Consider the following 11463-nt stretch of genomic DNA (forward strand, 5'->3'; position numbering starts at 1 on the left):
TGAATGGTGTCCTTTACCTAAAGGGCATCCAAGCAGACAAAATTAAATCAGGTGCTCAATGGGGAAACTTTACACTAAGCAGGAATTTAAAATAGGGAAATATATTAACAGGTTGAAAAATGGTTAAAATTAAGCCCATCTGTGGAGCAGAGGTGTGACTTTTCAGCAACAAGCCACAGAAGTATTTCATGTGCAATTGCCTGCACACTGAGAGGTGACATGCGCCTTCTTTACCCTTGGAAATATTCGTGTAATACATTCCTGAGGGACTCAGATATAAATTGGCTGGTTTAAGACAGTAGCTGAGAATACAGATTCTATGTCTCTTTAGAATATAGAAGGAAAATACCTACCAACATTTGCCGGCTGAAAATTCTTCCAAAAGATGAGCAATTATGGGCCTTAATGAGTGGAGGGAGAGGACTATGATCTCTGGGTGGTGCGCCCCCCCTCCCCCCCCATTATTTTGCATGCCAAGAACAGTTAAAATAAGTATAAATGAGATTATTGCACTTTCTACATTTTCTTTTATGGTAAAAATTAGACTTTTAAGGAAAATTGGGCGATGTTTTAAATTTTTATTTTGTTTTATTTCAGTTTTGTGTTTTACTAAGTGGAGAGGTGAGGTGGAGACAAAGCTCAGCAATTCTCCAAGGGCCTGGTGCCATGCCCTCCCATTACTCTTCATTTCCCTGAGCAAATATTTAGCAGAGCCAGGAGGTCAAAGCTTCTTCGGGTCTCCAGGCGAGGGAATTACAAGACAGTTGGTCATTTGTGGTTATTGTAGAGATTATTTTCCAGGGCGCACAACTGTGAATGGCACTGGTAAGCACTTAATGAATCATTGATGATGCCATTTTATCTTGCAGTTGAGAGCCTATCCCCAGTAACTTCAGTTGGCTTATCACCAATCAAGCCAAAGCAGTAGAGTCTAAGGAGGGCCAGTGCTTGTCAAGTTTTTTTTTCATTCACTCAACATTTATTGAGGGTCCATTTCATTGTTCTTAAGAATGATATTCCAAAACCATCTGAACCCAAATCACTTGAGGTATTTGTCAAAGATGTAGATTTCTATTTCCTATCACTAAATCATGAATCAGATTACTTGAGTAGTAGGTCTGAGTGTGACACACCAAGACCCACTCAAATGTTTCTGGGAGTACTTTCACATCCTTAAAGCTAGAATCTTTGGTTGTATGCCGCATGGAATGTTTTACCTCTTCAGCCATTACTTCATTAGAACTAGAGCAGGGAAATCTTTGATAAAAGGAAAGCAGGGAGATTGTGATTTGACTTTAGGATCTAGAAAGCTCTTTTAAATTACTTTGAGTTGGTGACTTTCATTTATTTATTTACTCATTTATTATTTTTTATTTCCACACATACATATTGAGAACATGCTCTGTATCAGATATATGCTAAGTTCTGGGACATGAAGGAAATGTAGCATAATGTTTCTTCTATGCTTTGCTTTAGAATCCATCAGGTTACGAGTTGGGTAAGGTTTAGAAAGCCCTCCCTGCCCTCAGATAGAACCAGGTTCCTGTCTCAAGACCCTGCTTCCTGTCCTACTTGATTTGGAAATTTCCCCAGATTCTACTTTTGGAGTTTGTGAACCTCAGCTTTCCCTTAGGTTTTTAATTATTTTTTGGTTTCTGTTTTTTCTCCCCCTTTTGGTTGCTCCATAGTTTCACAGGTTGGAAAATGGGAATAGGTAGGGAGGAAGAAGACTTATATAATGTTATCAGAAAATTCAATAAATGAAATGAAACCATCATGAAAGAAAATTTGTTTTTGATCAGAGTTATCCCAATAACTTAGAAGAAACTTGAAAAGTAAGTTGATATTAACATAAAAAATGGACACATGTAGCCCTAGCCAGCTTGGCTCAGTGGATAGAACATTGGCCTGCAGACTAAAAGGTCCCAGGTTCAATTCCAGTCAAGGGCACAGGCCCGGGTTGTGGGCTCGATCCCCAGTGGGAGACCTGCAGGAGGCAGCCAATCAATGATTCTCTCTCACCATAGATGTTTCTATCTCTCCCTTCCTCTCTGAAATCAATAAAAAATTTTTTTTAAATGGACACCTGTAATATTTTGAGAGCTGTTCAATGGAAGGAAAAATACAAGATTTTACTTCATGATAAATTAGAGGTTTTAAAGATAACCATTTTTTGTTTCATCCATGCTTTGTTGGTTAAAATCAGATAGAAATTTGGATTTATTCAAATAAATGTAACCATGATATTAAAATCTTAAGTCTAGTCAAATAAATTACCGTGACACAAAGGTTTCTGATAGATGAAATGAAAATATTCTGGAAATAGGAGAAGTGTGGGCATTAGCTGACCTTTTTAAGTCACTTGGGGTGAAAAATTAAATGGCAAATGAATTCTAATTCTTATCTCTCTCAATATATCACAGCAAACTATATGGAAATATATTCCCCCGGTAAGCCAGAGGGAATGGCTTAATGATTTAAAACATCAGGTTTGCAATGATTAGAAACCATGGAACGGTCGGTCTGAATCTCAAAATACTTAGCTTAATCTTCCCTCCTTCTAAAGCATATCAATAGAATATTTAATTCAGGGTCTGTGTGTGTTTGTGTGTCTGTGTCTTATATAAATTAAGTGATAACCTTGAAAGATCAGAATCTAAAGATTTTTAGAAAAGTTAAGCACTATTTTCTTCTAGGAAGAACTGATTCCACAATCTTCTTTTAGGATTTCTGCAAAGTACTAGAAAAAACTGGGGAAATTCATTATTTATTTTTCCTCCATTCCAGGAAAGCAAGCTTACAGTTCTCTGTATAATGTTGCAGTATCCATTTTTAATTAACCCCAGGGAGTCTTGAGAATGTGATCAGTCTGAAGGGTTTGCCTGCTGTCTGAGCCCATTGCACATGATAAAATCATTTCTTCTCAGTCTAGGGAAAGAGATGCTGAGGGTGACAATTCCTTTTTAAAATATCAAGGTTTTGAAAGACCTTGAAAAAAATCAATAATCATCCAGTAATATATTAAATGCCTGTGGAGCAAATGTAATTTTTGGATATAACTCCTGTGAAAACAGTTTTTAAAATATAAGTAGGTGTAAATTGTGTTAAATAAGCATGGCTGTGTGCTAGAGAAACTGTGGATGCAGCTATACTTTCTACTGATCAGAAATCGAATTTCTCCTTTGACATGTTGAGTTTGGTGTTTTACTCAGTACAAAAAGGCTACCATTTAAAAAAAAAATCAGACTATATCAATTTAAAAGCCTAGTATCATAAGGAATACTTGTAAAAGTCCTCCCTATAACTCCAAACCAGTATCAGTCAAAACCTGGTAGGAGACACTGATCTGCTTAGGAAAGCAACTGCCTAAATCGTATACTCCAAGTAATCTTTACAAATATAGAGGAAAAAAGAGTGCACTCAATTTGACCACTTGCTTTTTTTTTGGGGGGGAAGTATTATTCTTCAGGAACCTGAATTTCATTTAAAAAAAAACCCAACTTATTCTGTCCCACTGATTCTATGATAATAAAAATTAGCATCATGTCAGCTGTTGCAAGTAAAGGCAGTCCCCATAATGGGATTCAAAGGAATCCAAAATATGCTTCTGTTAACTTTTCTAAGAAGTGATACCCTCTTTAGCCACATCACTTTTTGTGATGGCAACTTACTTTCAGAAGAAATCTTAAAAGGATATGCCTTCTTTTTAAATAAAATGAATTTTGTTTTAATAATAAAACATTCTCATTAAAGAAAAAAATTTAAAAGATGTAGAAAGAAATACTCCTATTTAATAAAAGAATAATATGCAAATTGACCATCACTCCAACACACAAGATGGCTGCCCCCCTGTGGACACAAGATGGCCACCACAAGATGGCCAGCAGGGGAGGGCAGTTGAGAGGGACCAGGCCTGCAAGGGAGGACAGTTGGGGGTGACCAGGCTGGCAAAGGAGGGAAGTTGGGGGGACCCGGCCTGCAGGGGAGAGCAGTTGGGGGGGACCCGGCCTGCAGGGGAGGGAAGTTAGAGGTGACCAGGCCTGCAGGGGAGGGCAGTTAGGGGCAATCGGCTGGCAGCGGAGCAGTTAGGCATCAATCAGGCTGGCAGGGGAGTGGTTAGGGGGTGATCAGGCTGGCAGGCAGAAGCAGTTAGGGGCAATCAGGAAGGCAGGCCTGTGAGCAGTTGGGAGCCAGCAGTACTGAATTGTGAGAGGGATGTCTGACTGCCCATTTAGGCCCAATCCTCCCAGTAGGATAGGGCCTAGACGGGCAGTGGGACATCCCTCGAGGGGTCCCAGATTGGAGAGGGTGCAGGCTGGGCTGAAAGAGACACACACCCCCATGCACGAATTTTGTGCACCGGGCCTCTAGTCTTACTAATAAAAGAGAAATATGTAAATTGACCATCACCTTGTGACACCCACAGCCAATCAGGAGTATGCAAATTAACCTGACAAAGATGGAGGCAGCCCCTCTCCCCCTGTTGTTCCGGGCCTCTGGGCAGCATGTCTCCTTAGGGCCTCCACACCTGTCAACATCCTTGCAGCCTCCCTGTGGCTAAGCCCCCAAGCCTCAGAGGCAACCTTCTGGTGCCTGAGGTTGTAGCTCCTGGTGTCTGGCGTCTCCCTCTACTCCTCCCCTGCCCTGCTGCTCTGGGAAACAAAACCCTAGCATTGGAGGAGCCCTGCGGGTACGGACGCACATGGGAGCTCACTCGGTGCACGGTTAGTGCACCTTAGGAGCCCCAGGCCAGCCAAGGGGTGATGGTGGTGGCCAAGGTGGCAGTGGCAGGCAGCTCACCTTTGTTTTGAATAGACGAAAGAGGCCACCTACACAGTAACCCAAATTATCAAATTTCCCTCCTCCCTATCTCGCTAAATCAAGAGGGGTGTGGAGGGAGGGCGGACAAGCTGGAGGTGGAGGGCGGAGGAGGAAGAGGATCCCACTTTCACAGTGGGAAAGTGAAAACACTAGTGCACCCAATCTCTCCAGTCCTCCCCACCTGCCTTGCTCCCCCCACCTCTTCCCTTCCGTGTCTGCCCCGGAGCACCAACACTGCAAAGAGGAACTCTCTGAAGAAGGAGGGCGAGGAGGAAGCAGCGCCGGAGTGCGCAGGGCTTGCCACCGACTCCGCACAGGCTGCTGGAGTGAGCCCGCTGCGTGCCAGCAGCCAGGGGAAGGAAGGCCTATTCTTGCACGAATCTTCATGCATCGAGCTTCTAGTCTTTATATATAAAAGGCTAAATGTCCATCCAATCCTCTTGACTGTTGACTGGCAGTAGGTATGATGTGCACTGACCAACAAGGGGCAGATGCTCAATGCAGGAGCTGCTGAGCTGCAGTGACTTGGCAGCGGTGGTTCTCGGGGATGCACCCAGGAACCAGAGAGGAGGGAGCCTTATTTCTCACAGGGCACATGATTACACCTTCGGCTGTGGGTTATGTTGTTGCTGGGATGTGCAATTCTACCTTCAGCCATTGGATATGTTGTTCCTGGGGCACTGTCGGCCTTGAATCTGGTTTACTGCACACTTGCGTTTGCGTTCCACACCCTGTATGACAGCAACTTTGCAGAGTGCCCTCTCACACTCTGGGGCCCCTTGGGAAATGGAGAGCCGGTTTTGGCCTGATCCCTGCAAGTCAGGCCAAGGGACCCCACCTGCCTAAGGGAACCTGCTTACTCCAAAGATGCCACCTTCTAATTAATTTCCTTTGAATGTGCACAAATCTGTGCACCAGGCCACTAGTATAAAATAAAGGCTATAATTCATCTAGAAACAACAATTAATAACATTTTGGTATACTTACTTTAACCAAAGGAAACCTTTCTTTTATTTTTAATACTAGAGGCCTGGTGCACAAAATTTGTGCACTTAATGGGGCCCTGCTCCCCAACCCTCCAATATTCATATATTTTTGTATATGTGTGTATGTATGCACTGTTGGTTTTTTTGTTAATCCTCACCTAAGGACATTTTTCATTGATTTTTAGAGTAGAAGGGAAGGAGAGAGACAGAGAGAGAAACATGGATGTGAGAAAGACATATCAATTGGTTGCCTCCTGCACATGCCCTGACCAGATCAGGCCGAAATAGCGCTGCCAAAAGGGCCGACTGCTGGCAGCCCACTGCGGCTCAGATGTTGAGCATATGGCAATTTTCTGTTTCTGCTTCCACATCTGGTAGAGGTCCCGCTTGTAGGAGCTGCTGATGTAGCCACCACTTTCTGTCTTGATCTTCTTCTTGTTCTCTTGTCCTGACTGTCCCACAAACTGCTTCTTCTTCCAGTCCCACTTGAGCTGCTGCCAGCCCCTGGTTAGGTTCTGGGCCTCGCCCCCAATCAGGTCCAGGACAGCGCCAGCCACCCGCTGCTCAAAGGCACCTCTGGTCCCCACCAATGCTTAGGCCCCATTCACTGTCAAAGTCTTTGGGCTGATAGGGGACATAGAAATCCTGGTCCAGCTGCCGGGCCTCCTCCTTCCACCACTTGGCTCCCCGTTCAGGTCCTGGCTGTTGCCGTTTTTGGCCCACAACCTCTATGAGACATCCTCCATGCTCTCTCCCACCACCTCCTCCTCCTCCTCCTCCTCTTCCCCAGGCTGCTCCGCCTGCCACACTGGCAGCTCGAGGCTGGACCAGCCAGGCCCTCCTGCCGCTCCTGCCGGCCCTGCCAGAAGCTGGCGATGGCCTTGCAGTCCTTCTGCCGCTTGGCCCACATCACCTGGCTGCTCAGGTCCTGGCTGGAGGCGTTGATCTCAAAGATGGTCGCCTGTGAGCGGTACTGCTTGATGCTGTCCCACCAGCCTCAGCTGCTGCAGCTCCTCCTCCTCAAAGCTCAAGCTGAAGAGGGGTTGTAGGCCCAGCCCTGCAAGGTCCAGCTCCTTGGCCTGCTTAATGGACTCTGGCAAGTACACCGGCTCCCCGCTTTTTGGCCTTGGAGCCGGAGCGGACACCCCTCCCCACTTTAGATGGCAGGGGAGCCGGGTATCTGCAGCAGCCCACCTCAGTGGCCACTGATCCGGTCTTTGAGAGGTGCGGGGGGGGTGGGGGGACTCGCGAGTCCCGCCCCCCGCGCCTCTCAATGACTGGTTCGGCCGCCCGAGTGCTTGCCCTGCACCTCTCAACAGCCCGATCGGCGGCCGATCTGGTCATTGAGAGGTGCAGGGCGCGGCCTCTCAATGACAGGATAGGTCACCCCGAGTCCCGCCCCCAAGCCTCCCACTGCCCAATCGTGGGCATAGCAGAGTGATGGTTATTTGCATATTACCCTATTATTAGGTAGGATAACCTTTTAAATTCTGAGTTGTTTCTGTATCCAAAGTAACATAGCAAAAACCTCTGTATTCACAACTCAGATTTACCACACATGAACAGTTTGCTATAATTGATTCATTTATTTTATTTCAAAATTTCATATCTATAATTGAAACCCTGACTCATACCATCACATTGCCATCACTTTCCTCTGAGAAGTAGATGCTACCTTGAGGCTTATGTGTATTACTAGAGGCCCGGTGCATGAAATTCATGCACAGGAAGAGTCCCTAGGCCTGGCAGGCGATAAGGGCCAATCTGTGGGCAGCCACTGGGGCGATCGGGGGGCCCCTGCTGGCACATGCCTTGGCTGGCCTGGCGCCGCTTGCTCGCTGGCCCTGCCCCCCCACCCCCCCCCACCACCACCAGTTGCCTTCCTCTGGCGAGCAGTGGGGCGATCAGGGGCAACCGCCCTAGTCAGCCTGGGGCTTGTGGGATGGGGCAGCTCCTGCGTTGAGAATCTGCCCCCTGGTGGTCAGTGATCATAATAGCGACCAGTTGGTCTGCAGGGTGTTCCACCATAGAGTCGATTTGCGTATTAGACTTTTATTATATAAGATGCTTAAATTGACTTTTTGTTGTTAATTCTTACCCAAGAATATTTTTTTCATTGATTTTGTAGAGGGAAGAGAATACAAAGAAGGGAGGGAGGTCAGGAGGAAGAGAGATATTGATGTGAGAGAGATACATGGATTGATTGCATCCTGCATGCACCCTGACAGGGGTAGAGATCAAACCTGCAACCCAAGTATGTGCCCTTGACCAGGGATCAAACTTGAGACCTTTCAGTGCATGGGCCAGTGCTCTAACCATTGGGAACACTGGCCAGGGCAAAAGTGACCTTTTAAAAACCATTACAATTTCAAGTAGCCTGAAGGGGGTAGTGTGGATAAATATCCATAGATGATAACCAAAACATATAATTAGCTCCAAACTGTCATTTTCCAACAGTGGCTATTTCTACTGTGAATACCTCTAGTGGCAGTCATTATGCATCCTTTCTTAGCAGCCTGTTCTATCACTTAATTTTCTAATATTACTGTTACAGATATTTTCATATTTAATCTTAATTGCCCCAGGCTTTCATTTGAGCTATAAATATGTATCTGTGCATTCTCACCCACACATTTAATAATTAACCGCTAATGGTATCTATGTAAAAATGTTTGCTCATAGACTTTCTGTCCCTAAAAAGGTATTGTGTTCAAATTTCTTCACATAAAGAATTGAAAGCTTCAAGAAGTAAAACAGAAATGTAGCCCAGAAATATATCAGAGAACCTCAAAGAGAAATCAATTATCTAGCTGCCCAGCTATAGGCCAAAGCTGGCCCAAGATCAATAGTAGTTACAAAACATTAAGTCTTCTGCCTTGAGGGAGGCAACTAAAATCTCTACTAGCAATTAAATAGCCCAAAGCAACAATATGAACCAATTGATCAAAGTTACAGGGAGGCAAGGTTTGGCTTACTGCAAGACAAACTTTCTAAAAGTTGAGCTATTCAAGCACATAATGAGGTGGAGAATTCCTAGCACTTATGGTCCTTCTGCAGCACTTGGATTGTTCTTACCAGCATGTTACAGAGGAGATTCTCACATCAGCGGTCTTGAAACGTTTTTTAGAATCATTTCTTCAGACAAAATTTTTTTATGAACACTGATTACATAAAACAGAGCTGCTCTAGCTGAAGTTTGAGCTATCCACATGGCTACCTTCTTATACCCTAAGTCATCTTTATAGCAGCATAGAACACAGTTTAAAAATCCTTTGATACACAGAATTAAACCAGGTAGTGACCTTTAAATTTTGTTCATGTCTCTCTTTTGTGTGTGCACTTACATGTGTTTTGGAGTGGAGTGAGGGAATTGTTTGGTGGAAATTACATATTTTAGAAGTCATAATATATACTATTTGAGTCATAATCTGTATTACCTGGGATTTGTCTTTGTAGGTATTGACTCAAAATGACCAGACCAATTGCATAAGCTTTATTTCTGCATGATAACCAAGCTTTACATTATTTCATGTTCATATTCTTTGTAACCTAGCCCTGATAAGAGGAATTTAAAGGTAATAGTTTTAGTGACCTTTTACCTTTAGCAAAAAATTCATGCACATAGCACATAAATCAAAATGTATAAATGGATGGAAAGTGACAAGTAATTCTATTTCCAACCTTGTCCTGATTTATCTTGTTCTCCCTTAAACTCATTATTCTTACTGGTTCCTTTTACGTATTCAGGAAACTGGTTAATTGTTTTATTTTGCTACAACAATAAAAAATTCTCCACCTTTCAACCTTACAATTTTAAATATCCAATTGTTGTTGGAACCAATATATTGTATTTATCATTTACAAACAAAACCAGTCGCTGTATACTCGATTTCCCACTGGCAACGGGGAACCCAATATTCACAGAAATACAGATTCTGAGAATTTTTAATTGTTGAAAAAAAAATGAGCAAACTTCCCCATCAAAGTGTCACAGGAAATTGGGTAATACAACAATGAAAAAGATTCTCAGGTTTTGAAATCTCTCTATATAATACCAAGGTGTAGATCCCTCTCATTTCATTTACAAGTATAATGTTCTAAAAATGCCTTTCTTCCAGGGAAAACTGATGTGGTCAATTTATGGGATTTAATTACACAATTCCACTTCAACTAGTCTAAATTCAGTGTGCTTAGTCTAAAACCACCCTTGAGAGCTGGAATTGACCTCATTCATGCAGTACCATAGGAGCTCGTCTAGTATTTAGAAACACTTGCCACCAGCGTGCCTTCATAGCCATCTCCTCATAAACAATCTGAAACAACATATTTATTGTAAACTAGAGGCCCAATGCACAAGATTCGTGCACGGGGCCTGCATCCTATCCAATCCGGGACCCCTGCAGGATCAGGCCTAAACTGACAGTTGGACATCCTTTTCGCAATCCAGGACCACTGGCTCCTAACCGCTCACCTGCCTGCCTGCCTGCCTGCCTGCCTGCCTGCCTGCCTGATCGCCCATAACCTCTCTGCCCGCCTGTCTTCCTGGTCTCCCCTAACCGCCACTGCCTGCCTGCCAGAACACCCCTAACCACTCTGCCTGCCTACATGATCACCCCTAACCGCTTGTCTGCCTACCTCATCACCCCTAACCACTCTGCCTGTCTGCCTGATCACCCCTAACTGCTTGCTTGGGGGCGGAGCCAGCCCAGCGAGTTGCCATGGTGATTCTGGTGTAACGGTCGTTATGGTCGTGATGCTGTTATGGTCTCTGGCCTTTTATTATATGGGACTAGAGGCCGGGTCCCCTCAGCCCAGCCTGCCCCCTCTCCCAGTCCAGGAGTGCTCAGGGGATGTCCTACTGATGGCTTAGAGCAGGTCTAATCTGCATTCTGGCCTTCCTCTGTGGGAGGCGATCAGGGGAAGGTGCTGCCCCCATCACCCTGCTTGCTGCTGCCATTGTCAGCTCTTGGCCCTCACTTTTAAGCGCTGGCCCTGCCCACTGGTAGGTGGGGGGCAATCTGGGGCCAGGCCAGCTGGTGGAGGTGCTGTGGGAGGTTGAGGCACAGCAGGTCGTACACCGTTCAGACTCTGCAGAGGCGTGGCGCCAGGACCGGGCCCATGCCATGCCTGTGTGGATGCCTCTGCAAGAAGGGGTACGACCTTCCCAACCACTGGGACCAGGACTGTGCAGGCCACTCTCCTGCTGCCTCGACAGAAGGGGCCACAGCGCTGGACTGGCCCACGCCACGGCCTCTCCCACACCAAGGCCTCTCCCACAGCACCTCTGCGAAAGGGGCCATGGTGCTGCCCTCTTCCATGCAGCGCCACCCTCCCCGCGCCCTCAGCCTCGGCCTCTCTCATAGCACCAGTTCTCCCATGGCATAGGCCTCTCATGTGGTGCTGGTTCTCCCACGGACTCAGCCTCTCCCGCAGCATCGGCTCTCTCATGTCCTTTGAGAAAGGGGCCGTGGTGCTGGACCAGCCCACGCCACCGCCTCTACCGTTCCGCTGGCCCTCGGCCCTCGCAGCCGCTGTGGCTTTGTCTGGAAGGATATCTAGAAGATGTCCGATCTAATTAGTATTTTACCCTTATATTAGTATAGACTAGAGGCCCGGTGCACGAAATTCGTGCACTGGGGGGAGGCGGAGTGGGGGG

This window comes from Eptesicus fuscus, chromosome 15 (genome assembly GCF_027574615.1).
Source record: "Eptesicus fuscus isolate TK198812 chromosome 15, DD_ASM_mEF_20220401, whole genome shotgun sequence".
NCBI lineage: Eukaryota > Metazoa > Chordata > Mammalia > Chiroptera > Vespertilionidae > Eptesicus > Eptesicus fuscus.